Source organism: Haematobia irritans, chromosome 3, assembly GCF_050003625.1.
Source record: "Haematobia irritans isolate KBUSLIRL chromosome 3, ASM5000362v1, whole genome shotgun sequence".
NCBI lineage: Eukaryota > Metazoa > Arthropoda > Insecta > Diptera > Muscidae > Haematobia > Haematobia irritans.
In genome coordinates, this window is record NC_134399.1 from 211,193,406 (window position 1) to 211,208,400 (window position 14,995).

The 14,995-nt window shown below is 23.4% G+C and overlaps 1 protein-coding gene and 1 long non-coding RNA gene across 2 annotated transcripts in view; both read left to right on the top strand.

Moving 5' to 3' along the window:
* Positions 1-14,995, top strand: part of UBL3 (ubiquitin like 3) — a 463,144-nt gene that overhangs the window by 108,284 nt on the left and 339,865 nt on the right. The gene's annotated exons all lie outside the window — the stretch shown is intronic.
* On the top strand, positions 8,881-10,425 carry LOC142230649 (uncharacterized). The gene is made up of 4 exons (XR_012720760.1): positions 8,881-9,024; positions 9,665-9,737; positions 9,805-9,897; positions 9,968-10,425. It is a non-coding gene; the product is annotated as an uncharacterized LOC142230649 (long non-coding RNA).

Here is a 14,995-nt window from a genome sequence, read left to right on the forward strand (position 1 = left end):
TAAAATTTTATTTCTATAAAAAATTTTGTCAAAATTTCATTTCTATAAAAAATTTTGTCAAAATTTAATTTCTATAGGAATTTTGTCAAATTTTTATTTCTATAGAAAATTTTCTGAAAATTTTATTTCTATAGAAAATTTTGTCAAAATTTTATTTCCATGGAAATTTTTCTGAAAATTTTATTTCTATAGAAAATTTTGTTAAAATTTTATTTCTATAGAAAATTTTGTCAAAATTTTATTTATATAGAAAATTATGTCAAAATTTTATTTCTATAGAAAATTGTTTCCAAATTTTTATTTCTATAGAAAATTTTGTTTCTATAGAAAATTTTGTCAAAATTTTATTTCTATAGAATATTTTGTCAAAATTTTATTTCTATAGAAAATTTTGTCAAAATTTTATTTCTATAAAAAATTTTATCAAAATTTTATTTCAATAGAAAATTTTGTCAACATTTTATTTTTATAGACAATTTTGTCAATTTTTTTTGTTTTCTATCGAAAATTTTGTCAAAATTTTATTTTTATAGAAAATTTTGTCAAAATTTTATTTCATTTAAAAATTTGGTCAAAATTTTATTTTTATTAAAAATTTTGTCCACATTTTATTTCTAGAAAATTTTATAAAAATTTTATTTCTATATAAAATTTTAGAAAAATTTTATTTCTATAGAAAATTTTATAAAAATTTTATTTCTATAGAAAATTTTGTCAATTTTTTTATTTAGATAGGAAATTTAGTCAAAATTTTATTTCTATAGGAATTTTGTCAAAATTTTATTTCTATAGCAAATTTTGTCAAATTTTTATTTCTATAGAAAATTTCTGAAAATTATATTTCTATAGAAAATTTTCTGAAAATTGTATTTCTATGGTCATTTTTCTGAAAATTTTAGTTCTATAGGAAATTTTCTGAAAATTTTATTTCCATAGAAAATTTTGTCAAAGTTTTATTTCTATAGAAAATTTTGTCAACATTTTATTACTATCGAAAATTTTGTCAAAATTTTATTTCTATCGAAAATTTTGTCAAAATTTTATTTCTATAGGAATTTTGTGAAGGATTTCTTAGTTGGGGAGGAATAGTTTGCAAAATCTGCCAAAAAATCTACGAATCTACCAAACAACAAAAAAATCTACCAATTTTCGTAGAATTCTACCAACTGTGGCAACCGTTGAATGCATCAAAAAGTATGACTCTATCCATTTCATTCAGACCACTGAAGAAGAAAGAAACAAATAATCCTTAATGTATGCTTTATTAAGCGTCTCCTCCATGTCCCCCCAATGTAGGCAACATTTTTTTTTATAAATAAATTCATATTGTTTTAAATTTTCCATGAATTATGCACCCTTTCGCAAGAGCAAAAATAGTTCCCTTTACTAGAAATTACGAGGGTTGGCTTTTTTTTCGAGATTAGAGAACGAAAACAAATATTATCGAAAATAGTTTTATTGTTGTTCAAAATATTCCCCTTTAAAATCGAAGCGCTTTTGCCACCCTGATTGCTTAAAATTGTTTTAGGGCTTAGTGTTAAGACTCCCAATTTGGCCATTTAGTATTATTCTCTATAGTCCACGGTAGAGCTTGACCGAAGCCGGTTTTTTTTTGGCCGAAGCCGATGTTCCACAGAAAAGGCAATAAATATTGTTTTTGTTCAATATTTTTCAACATAGGCATACAAACAACAATGAAAGGTAATTCTGTTCATGTCTTATAATATTAGCAGTAGTTTGATGTTATTTTTTATAATTTTTTTACGTTCTACTTATACTGGTTGTTTTGACTGAGACAATTCGATATGAAATAAATTATTCAAAAAGCTTCGGCTTCGGGTAATCGGTCTGTTGACACCGAAGGCCTATTCGTGGTCGATTATCGAGTTTTGGCCGAAGCCGATTCTTCGGTCGAGCTCTAGTCCACGGCTGTACAAAGAAAATATTTTCCAAATACCAATCTTTATACAAGAATCTAGATTTGTTTTCGTTTTGAAATGAACTGGCTTTTATAAGCCATCCCTAAGGGTATGCTTTAATATATAATGCTTAAAATTAGCTTAGGGAATATGGAAGCCAATTTGGTCGTTTATTATTTATAAAAATTACTACGAGTTTTTATAAAAATAAATACGATTTTATTTATTTAATAGCAAATTTTGTACAATGATCTAAAATGTTTTTTTTTTCGTTCCGAGGCGAATGAGCTTTCAATAAATAATTAAATATCCCTAAGGGTATGCTTTAACATTTTATGCTTAAACTTATTTTAGAAACTATCTATATGACTGCCAATTTGGTCATTTAGTATGATTCCCTATAGTCCACGGTTTTACAAAGAACATATTTATTAGTAGCATTTTGATTGATTCAATACCAAATTTTGTACAAGAATCTAGAATTTTTCCATTTTCAAATGTGGCGACTTTTATAAATTATCCCTAAGGGTATGCTTTAATATGCAATGCTTAAAATTAGCTTAAGGAATATGTCACTGTATTTGAACGTTTATTATGACTTTCTATAGTCCACGACTTTACAAAGAAAAGTGGCCTCCTTAAGGTATGCTTTAATAAATGTAATTTCTACTCTCCCTATGGTATACGGCACTTTTCAATTTTCAATTAATAATACAGTAATTCTAAATATAACGCAGCTTAAAACAAAAATACATATATAGCTAAATTTTATAATTTCCTATTTATAATAATGGTCAAAATCAAAATGTGTATTCCAGATATGTTATGCATAGCCAAATAGCAAATATTTATGATTTGTTTTGTGCTCAACTTGCAACCGTTATTCTGTAATATACAACATTAAATATTACCCAAAGTATAACAACAACCATCCATACTTAGTTTCAAAATATTTTATTGCAAATAGTAGTAGTAATTAAAAATATGTATTTGAAATTTCAGACTACCAATCATCAAAAGCATGGGCCAAAAGGAATTAAAATTATATTAGTGTAGATATATATGTATGAGTGCCAATAATTTTTATTGGCCGACTACCCAAAAGGGTTTTCAAAACATGTGCAAATAAATTTTATAGAAGTTATTGTTGTAGGTTATGAAATAACTAGGGTCTGATATTACTTTAATTAGTATCGATTATTTTGTATTTTGTGGTGTAGAGCTTGGCGATTTTTTCCTCCTCCTTTTTGTCCTCCTTCTTTATGGCATTTTTTTTTAATATTTGCTATATGTATTTATGGTATATAACAACAACTATGTGCTTGTGATAAAATATGTAAATTTGTTTATAGCTTAGGGGGGAATTATTGAAACATGTCAAAAACATGGATGTTTTGGTTATCACACAATAATTATATAGCATACCTTTAGGCTTTAATTAATTATACGAAATGCAAATGCATGATATAATGACACTTTAACTAAATAAGTGTACGATATGTTAAATGAATATACGTATTATGGAAGTATTTGTAATCATACACAGTAAGAAATATAGTATACCTTTAGGCTTTCATAAATTATATCAAATGAGAATCAATTATTTAGAGACATGTAAACTAAAAGAAATAAATAATAATAAGAATATTTAATGGTAAATGTCAAGAAATATATGGAATAGTTATTTCATTTCCACATACCTGGCAAAGGGTTTATCCTTATCAGTTCCAAAAATCAAGGATGATCTTCTTCCGTTTGCAAACAAATTAAAAGTCAATTATTGAGAATGGTGCCCACATACCTAGGTTAATTTTACAAAAATCCAGGCAAGGGGTATGCCACTCTCCACATCAAGATATCAGACAATTAAATATATAAATGGCCCCTCTCTACATAAATAAATCACAGAATTTAAAGACTTTAGGAATCTTAAGAAAGATGGGCAAGCGGCCACTCAACCCCTTAAAGTATAAAAAAATTATGGATCCAATTTTATGCCTCCATCTTTATGAAAACTCCAAAGTAGATTTAAGTTATGGTATGGAATTATTATGGAATGGGGGCAAAAAGAAGAACCTCCCTCCCCACAATCTAAAATGCCATTTATCAATTTGTGACCATTTAAAAATAATGAAAATAAATGTTATGGGTAAAGTACTAACAAAAAAAGTCTTTTTACGAAAAAAGAAACTCTAACTAAGAAATACTAATACTAATAAAAAATTTTCTATAGAAATAAAATTTTGACAAAATTTTCTATAGAAATAAAATTTTGACAAATTTTTTATAGAAATAGAATTTTGACAAAATTTTCTATAGAAATATAATTTTGACCAAATTTTCTATAGAAATAAAATTTTGACAAAATTTTCTATAGAAATAAAATTTTGACAAAATTTTCTATAGAAATACGATTTTGGGAAAATTTTCTATAGAAATAAAATTTCCGAAAATTTCCTATAAAAAAAAAAATTTTTTTAAATTTTCTATAGAAATAAAATTTTGACAAAATTTTCTATAGAAATAGAAATTTGACCTAATTTTCTATAGAAATAAAATTTTTACAAAATTTTTTATAGAAATAAAATTTTGAGAAAATTTTATTTAGAAATAAAATTTTGACAAAATGTTCTATAAATAATAACAATAATTATAAGAACTTAAACGCGTGTCTTTATATCAAGATTTTTTTTAAATTTTTTTAATTTTCTAGAAATTATTAATTATTTTTTTATTTTCTTTTGCCAAAATCCGGCAAAAAAACACGTAATTCTCATATACAAATGAATTGAATTTTGAATTTCCAAATAACAACAAATATAACTGTTATAATATTCCCTCATCTCATATACGTATTCATTAGGGGTCTATAGAAAAAAAAATCTATAGAATTAAAATTTGGACAAAATTTTCTGTAGGCATAAAATTTTGACAAAATGTGCTATAGAAATAAAATTTTGAGAAAATTTTCTTTAGAAATAAAATTTTGACAACATTTTCTATAGAAATAAAATTTTGAAAAAAAATCTATAGAAATTAAATTTTAACAACATTTTCTAAAGATATAAAATTTTGACAAAATGTTCTAAAGTAATAAAATTTTGACAAAATTTTCTATAGAAATATAATTTTGGCAAAATTGTCTATAGAAATAAAGTTATGAGAAAATTTTCTTTAGAAATAAAATTTTGACAACATTTTCTATAGAAATAAAATTTTGAAAAAAATCTATAGAAATTCAATTTTAACAAAATTTTCTAAAGAAATAAAATCTTGACAAAATTTTATATAGAAATAACATTTTGAGAAAATTTTCTTTAGAAATAAAATTTTGACAAAATTTTCAAAAGAAATAAAATGTTGCCAAAATTTTTATAGAATTAAAATTTTGACAAAATTTTCTAAAGAAATAAAATTAAAAAAAAAAAATTCTATAGAAATAAAATTTTGACAAAATTTTCTAAAGAAGCAAAATTTTGAAAAAAAAAAAAATTATAGAAATAACATTTTGGCAAAATTTTCTATAGAAATAAAATTTTGTAAAAAATTTTTTATAGAAATAACATTTTGAGAAAATTTACTTTAGAAATAAAATTTTGACAAAATTTTCAAAAGAAATAAAATGTTGACAAAAATTTTTATATAAATACAATTTTGATAAAATTTTCTAAAGAAATAAAATTTTGAAAAAAAAATTTCCTATAGAAATAAAATTTTGACAAAATTTTCTATAGAAATAAAATTGTGACAAAATTTTCTATAGAAATAAAATGTTGACAAAATTTTCTATAGAAATAAAATTTCGACAAAATTTTCTATAGAAATAAAATTTTGACAACATTTTCTAAAGAAATAAAATTTTGACAAAATTTTCTATAGAAATAAAATTTTGACAAAATTTTCTATAGAAATAAAATGTTGACAAAATTTTCTATAGAAATACAATTTTAACAAAACTTTCTATAGAAATAAAATTTTGACAAAATTTTCTATAGAAATAAAATTTTGACAAAATTTTCTAAGGAAATATAATTGTGACAAAATTTTCTAAAGATATAAAATTTTGAAAAAATTTTCTATAGAAATAAAATTTTGACAAAATTTTCTATAGATATAAAATGTTGACAAAATTTTCTATAGAAATAAAATTTTGAAAAAGAAATTTTTTTGACAAAATTTTCTATAGAAATAACATTTTTACAAAATTTTCTATAGAAATAAAATTTTGACAAATTTTTCTATAGAAATAAAATGTTGATAAAATTTTCTATAGAAATAAAATTTTGACAAAATTTTCTATAGAAAAAAATATTTTGACCAAATTTTCTATAAAATAAAATTTTGACAAAATTTCCATAGAAATAAAATTTTGATAAAATTTTCTATAGAAATAAATGTTGACAAAATTTTCTATAGAAATAAAATTTTGACAAATTATCTATAGAAAAAAATGTTTTGACAAAATTTTCCATAGAAATAAAATTATGAGAAAATTTTCTATAGAAATACAATTTTGACAAAATTTTCTAGAGAAGTAAAATTTTGAAAAAAAAAAATCTATAGAAATACAATTTTGACAAAATTTTTTATGGAAATAAAATTTTGACAAAATGTTCTGTAGAAATACATTTTTTACAAAATTTTCTATAGAAATAAAATTGTAAGAAAATTTTCTATAGAAAAAAAAATTTAAGAAGATTTTCTATAGAAATAAAATGTTGACAAAATGTTGTATAGATATAAATTTTTAAGGAAATTTTCTATTGAAATAAAATTTTGAGAAAATTTTCTGTAGAAATACAATTTTGACAAAATTTTGAAAAAATTTTCTATAGAAATAAAATTTTGAAAAAATTTTCTATAGAAATAAAATTTTGACAAAATTTTCTATAGAAATAAAATTTTGAAAAAGAATTTTTTTTGACAAAATTTTCTATAGACATAATATTTTGACAAAATTTTCTATAGACATAAAATTTGGACAAAATTTTTTATAGTAATAAAATGTTGACAAAATGTTCTATAGAAATAAAATTTTGAATTATGAGAATATAAACGTGTGTCTCTATATTAAGATTTTTTTTAATTTTTCTAAATTTCTTTTGCCAAAATCCGGCAAAAAAAAAAACACTTTTCATATTTAACCATTCGCATTGCTACTTCTGTAATTCTCATATACAAATGAATTATTTGTACATTAGAATTTCCAAATAACAACAAATTTAACCGTTATACTATTCTCTCATCTGATATACGTGTTCATTAGGGTGTTAAGCGAAAAGGGAAATGAAAAACTCATGATAAATGCACATATGAATGTGTGAGTGAGAATGGCTCACACAGGAAACCGGAAACTGAATCATACATAAATTTCACAGATAACAAAAGACTGAATGAATGAAAACTGAAACACACGCATGGCACAGACATTAGTATGCAATGAGGATACCAATTTATGGGGCCGGAGTGATGGGGGGGTATGGAATAAATAAGAGATTTTCCAAAAACAAAATAATTAGGGAATAATAACTAGTACAAAAGAATGTAAATAGAAATTAGCTAGAATAAGAAAATAATTTCCACAATAAATATTTAGAAAATAGTATGAAATTTGAGATTGAGAACTAGAAAAATATATTCATTTATTTATGTGTTTTTGGTATATAATTTATATTAGAATGTTAATGCATAAAAAAATTTCTTCATTCTACAAATCGAAAAATAATATTGACCGTTATACAAAGAATTTGGATAATGGTCTATAAAATGAAAAAATTAAAAGTTCATAATGCTTGCTTTTAAATTTATTTCTTTAACTTTAGATCACTGATAAATAATTTACATAAACAGTGAAAACTCTCAGAAGTGAACACCCACTGTCGCCTAAATTTAAGCCAGATTTGGCAGGTGTTCAATCATGAGGGGTTTAATGTGTTAATATAGCAATCGTCTTACGACAACTGGCCACTTTTGAGAGGTGTCCAAGATTGAGAGGTTTCACTGCACACTCAATTATAGAATATCTAAGTTGGTTCTCCAAAGTATTTGCACAGAAAAAAAGGTGTCTTGTTAATTTTAGGACCAGTTTAACTTCCACATAGTTCAAAAAATTTACTGTAATATAGTTCATTTTTCGTAACCACTGCGAAAATTAACTTAGCTAAAGGAAAACTTATAAAAATTCAGTAAATGTTTTTTAGTTCACTAACTACGAAATGGGACGGATTTTTACTTAAATAAATTTCCAATACAATAGTTAATGCATCGTTGATTGTATTATAAAAAGACATAGGCAATATAAAAATCTTACTACGAAATGTGGACAATTTACTAAGAAAACTTTTTGTATGGAAAAAAATGTTTGTAGTAAAAATTAACTTAACCACAGTACCGATTCGTATGGCGGCTTCCTACAGCTTATTTCGGTTTTTACTATAAGTTGGAGTATATTTCCTCACATTGAAAATTTTAGATAAAGTAGAATAAAAAGTAGTTAATTTAATCCTTGACGGGTGTATATAATTTTTTATGGATTCCTCGTAAATTTTGAATATATTTTACCTTATCCTATAGATAGAATACCAACTAATCAATAAACGTGATACTGGAAATTGAAGTGAGAAGAAATTATGAAATTATTGCATCATCTTTTTTTTTTTGTTTGTGTTTGTTATTGCGATGATGTTATGGAATGTGTGTTGTTGGTATCTTTTGTGGTGATAGTTGTTTTGTTGCAATAGCGAGATCAGAAAGGGATCATGTGTGTGTGTGTGGAGTTGTTTTTCTTTACATATGTGTCCTTTATGACTATTTGTGTCTTTGAGTTTTATTAGTGCATTCAGTTCTGTTGATGCATTTATGAAGCGCACACGTGGTGCGCTTGCGTGCGGTATTTGTGTTTATTAATAAAAATACATTTATTTCGTAACATTTTAGAAACTGATAAGTGAATGGTGTGATGTTAGAGAAAACAAAAACACTTTATATTGATAAAAAATAAATAACTCTAAAATAAATCACATATTAAGAAACTGTATATTTCAATTAATAATTTAAAATTAGTGCGGTTTTAAATTGGTTTACATAAAAATATTCATAATGAGTGGTAATAAAATGATCTATATTTACTCTACATCTGGATCACAGTACAATTTTTTGAGTCTATATTTTTATGTTATAGCGAGTCCTTAAGGTGTGTACTAAGTTCGAGTTTAGGTGCTAAAATCAGAAATAAATCAGTAAGAAAAGTATAAAATTATACGCCTTCGATGCAAATTTAAATATAACTTGATGGAGAATAGCTCGAAACAAGTTTTTTATTAAGTTTATATTCTTTAAATGGATTACACGATTAAGAACAGAAAATCGTTTTTTAAGCTTATGTAGAACGCTGTTTTTTTAATTTAATATGATGAATTGTTTTCAAGTTATTTCAATATATATAGCGGAAGTGCCTTAATTTTGAACATAACCGTATATCTCAAAAAGTCGAGCTCTTAAAAAAACAAGTGTAAATTTGGATTCAGCGACCTCAAATTACTAAAAATTTGATATAAATTTTAAATGAACACAAAAACGGTTCAATTTTGTTCCCATGTATTTCTAAAGAAAACTAATCATGAAAAATTGGGATTTTAGCCACTAAACTCGAACTTAATATCCACCATAAATACTAAATGCTATATTGACAAGTGGAAATTATATCTAATTTTATTATTATTTTTTTTCATTTATATTCTGAGAAGGATTTCAAAAATGTCCCATTTGTGCATGGATATGATTCCACTAATGTAGTAATTGGATGATTTTTTCAATGTGGTAAGTTTTTCGTCCATTTGTAATAAAGCCAAAATTTCTATTTATTAAAAATAATTTTCATTTGCAGGATGACAGCAAATCTAATGGTATTTTTTGGAATCTTCTTACTGTTTAATGCTAACTAAGCTGATATCCCTATTTGCTCTAAGAAAATTCTCTTGTAAATTAAAGATCAAAATACCATAGAATTTGATAATATTTTTATATTTTATATACCTTTTTAACTTCAGAGGCTTATGACGCAAATCCACACAACAAAAACTAGCGAAATCGGTGAAATTGGACAAAAATGAAATGAAAATAGCAACTTATGGCATATATCTTTCATATGGATAGAAAATGGAAATTGATATTAATTAGTTTCATTCTACTAACATAGAATATTACTCTTTTGAAGAAGCAATTACTAACTACCGAAAAGTAACAGCATACAGCGTACGAATAAAAACATTTCTTTTATTGTATATCATAAGCCATAGTTTTATGTAATATAATAATAATTTTTTGAAATAAAATACTGGTAGTTATGAAAAATTGTCTTATATTGTACGAAAAATTTCTTAGTTGTATACAGGCTTGTTGTACCATTAATTCCTCAATTTATTTACTTCTTTGAAAATTATACTGATAAACAGTTTATTTGAAACCAATTTCTAAATATAGGATTCCCAAAAACTTGTTCATTTTTCCGGATAGCAGGAATATTTTGAATGAGTGTAAGTACATTCTTCCCACAGCGTAGTAAGAATGAACTAAAATACGATGCAATACATAAACTTATTTATAAGAAAATCATGAAGTTATCTAGATGAAAAAAATCTTTGGCGCCAAATCATGGTCATTCTTACTATGGGTTAGTTCATTTTTCGTAAAAAATAGTAAACTTTTTTTTCGGTGTGGTCCTTGGCAGTTGTTGATTCTTACACACAACAAACTACACACAAACAAATATTTTTGTGTTCAATCACGCAATTAATTGATCCAATTTATTTTTAATTGAAATGTCTTCAATCACAGAAATGGTAGTATCAATAAAAAAAATTATCATAGTGATGTGCATTCGAGACTGTTTGTTGTACGAACATTTGAAAAAATTTCCACCTTTTATTGCATGTGACACTTTTTGTGCCATTTCATGTGTTCATTATTTTTTTTATTACATATATTGAAGTCTGGAGCCCTTAATGACATTTGTTATACATCTTTAAATTTCATAATATAATTTTAGGGTCATACTTTACAAAAATTCGTATGACCTATTTTCAGGCGCTGATAAATATTAAAAAAAGCAAAATGTAAATATATCTTAAAAAATCAAGCATACATTTAGGAGTTAAATTTTTTCTGCGCCATTCTTAAGCAAATATTTAGGATTTATGTTTTCTAAAACTTCTACTAGTTTTCATAAATTGCATTTAAATTCTTTTGTGAATTCTGCACGAACCCCACAAAAAACACTCGACAATTTGAAACTCGTTGATTATTTCCTAGACAACAAAAAAAAAATGAAAAGACAAGAGTACTCAAAAGGAATATATTGTGCAACAATAAAAAATAATATGAGGTAAACACGTATGCCCTGTTCCTGTATATCGAACAAAAACCCATTCGAAAGAAAGGCAGTCACTCGAATTCGAATGAATTTGAGTGTTTATATTTTTGAAAGTTCGTTTCGGTTGTATGAGAAGACATTGAATATCAAAAATGACTTTTTTCAAGTTTTTGGCCTGAACGAGTTCGTTCCATACCCTTCAGTTTATGTATAACCCGAGCATTATAGAAGCCTTTCCAAATACCTTTGGATATAGAACGTGATAAAATTTCCCTTAATATTTAATCTATCTACCTAAAAAATATTTTTATTTGTCACAAATCTAAAGCCTACATTTAGGATTTTTCTCTCTTTTCTCAAAAAAATCTACATAACTACGAAATCATTGAAATTCTTTTGTGAATTCTGAAGGAAACAAAAAACACTTTGGCCCCTAAAAATATTTGCCACAGAATTTACCATTTGAAAAATATAAACAATATTTAATATGTTAACAAATTAAAGCATACATTTAGAATTTGCAATTATTTTGCCCAATTCTAAAGCATACCTATATTTAGAATTTTTGTTTTTTAAAATTTCCATTTAAATTTTTTTTAAGAATTCTAAACAAAACCAAAGTAGCACTCGGCAATTTGAAACTCTTTGATTATTTTCTAGATGAAACAAAAGAAAATAAAAAGAGTATTGAAATGGAATATTCTTTGCTACAATAAACAAATAATCCGAGCATTATCGAAGCCTTCAAAAACACCTTTAGATATATAACATGATAATTTCACTTGTTTTAGATTTCATAAATTTTGTACTCAATAATATTTCCCATAAAATTTAAAGTTTTTCACAAAAAAAAAAAAAAAGAATATTTGTAGTCTATTTGCTATTCTGCACAAACGTTTTTTTTCTTGCCACAAATCTAAAGCATACATTTAGGATTTTTGCTTCTCTTAAAAAATCTACATCTCTATGGTTATATTAAAGGAATTCAATTTAAGTCATTGAAATTCTTTTGTGAATTCTTCACAAAACTAAAAAAACCACTCAAATATTTAGAAACACTTTGAGCATATCTCAGATTATGCAACAAAACACAAAAGCTGTAATGAAACAAAGGGAAACACCACCCAATGCCATGGTAGAGAAATAAATCTCGATTGTTTTAAAAATCACAAAAAAAAAACAACAAGGAAATAAATTTTATTCTTTTAAAAGAATATAACGCAGTAACATTGTGAATTTTTAATACATACACAAACTAAATATCAATTCAAAGATACACATATATACACATCCAAACACTCGAGGCTAATACGCATATTAAAATAAAACTGACAAAAACTAATATAAGCCCCCAGAGGAATACATAAAATATCATTTTATTCTACAATTTATATCGACAACAAAAAAGGATTAAGTGGACACAAACCTCCAAACTAAAGAGGGAACGGAATTGAATATAAATTCGAAAACAAAATTTAAATAGAATATTACAAATAGTTATTAGTAGAGTTACAAAAGCAAGCAAAAATAGAGCACCAAATTTGGCAACATGAATGAAGGCAATTAAATAGGGACAAATATAATGGATAAATACAAATACCATTTGTGCAGAAATATGTAAAATTAAAAATAAATAATTGAAAATATTTATTTTAAAAAATTATATAGACATTTATATCTGAAATTCTTGTTCAACGTAAAATTAAAAATAAATAATTGAAAATATTTATTTTAAAAATTTATATAGACAGTTCCTGTCATGCTAATTTTATCTCTATTGAAAATTTTGTCAAAATTTTATTTCTATAAAAATTTTTGTCAAAATTTTATTTTTAAAATTTTGTCAACATTTTTTATATAGAAAATGTTCTCAACATTTTGCTTCAATAAAATATTTTGTTAAAATTTTATTTCTATAGATAATTTGGTCAAACTTGTATTTCTCTAGAAAATTTTGTGAAAATCTTATTTTCATAGGAAATGCTGTCAAAATTTTATTTGTATAGAAAATTTTTGCCAAAATTTTATTTGTATTTTCTATACAAATACATTTTATTTCTATAGAAACATTTTGCCAAAATTGTATTTCTACAAAAAATTTTATTTCTATAAAAATGTTGTCCAAATTTTATTTCTATCGAAAATTTTGCCAAAATTTTATTTTACAGAAAATTTTGCCAAAATTTTATTTTATAGAAAATTTTTTGAAAATTTTATTACAATAGAAAATTTTCTGAAAATTTTATTTCTAAAGAAAATTTTCTGAAAATTTTATTTCTATAGAAAATTTTCTAAAAATTTTATTTTATAGAAAATTTTTTGAAAATTTTATTACAATAGAAAATTTTCTGAAAATTTTATTTCTAAAGAAAATTTTCTGAAAATTTTATTTCTATCGAAAAATTTTCTGAACATTTTATTTCTATAGAAAATTTTCTGAAATTCTTGTTCAATAGACAATTTTCTCAACATTTTATTTCTATTGGAAATTTTTTAAAAACTTTATTTGTATCGGAAATTTTGTAAAAATTTTATTTCTATACAAAATTTTGTCAAAATTTAATTTCTATACAAACTTTTGTCAAAATTTAATTGCTATACAAATTTTTGTCAAAATTTTTTTTCTATCGAAAATTTTCTCAAAATTTAATACTAGAGAAAATTTTTTCAAAATTTCATTTTATTGAAAATTTTGTCATAATTTCAAATTTTTTTATTGAAAATTTTGTCAAAATTTTAATTTATTGAAAATTTTGACAAAATTGTATTTCTATAGAAAATTTTTTGATTTTTTTTCTATAGACAATTTTCTCAAAATTTTATTGCTATAGAAAATTTTGTAAAAATTTTATTTCTATACAAAATTTTGTCAAAATTTTATTTCTATCGCAAATGTTCTCAGCATTTTATTTCTGTAGAAAATTTTCTCAAAATTTTGTTTCTATAGAAAGGTTTCTCAAAATTTTATTTCTATAGAAATTATAGAAAATTTTTTGAAAATTTTATTTCCATAGAAAATTTTCTGAAAATTTTATTTCCATAGAAAATTTTCTGAAAATTTTATTTCTATCGAAAATTTTATGAACATTTTATTTCTATAGAAAATTTTCTGAAATTCTTGTTCTATAGACAATTTTCTCAAAATTTTATTTCTATTGGAAATTTTTTAAAAACTTTATTTCTATCGGAAATTTTGTAAAAATTTTATTTCTATACAAAATTTTGTCAAAATTTAATTTCTATACAAACTTTTGTCAAAATTTAATTTCTATACAAAATTTTGTCAATTTTTTTTTTCTATCGAAAATTTTCTCAAAATTTAATACTATAGAAAATTTTGTCAAAATTTCATTTTATTGAAAATTTTGTCAAAATTTCATTTTATTGAAAATTTTGTCAAAGTTGTATTTCTATAGAAAATTTTCTGATTTTTTTGTCTATAGACAATTTTCGAAGAATTTTATTGCTATAGAAAATTTTGTAAAAATTTTATTTCTATACAAAATTTTGTCAAAATTTTATTTTTATCGCAGATTTTCTCAACATTTTATTTCTGAAGAAAATTTTCTCAAAATTTTGTTTCTATAGAAAGGTTTCTCAAAATGTTATTTCTATAGAAATTTTTTGTCAAGACGTTATTTCTATATAATCTTTCTTTTCAAAATTTTATTACTATAGAAAATTTTCTGAAAATTTTCTCAAAAGT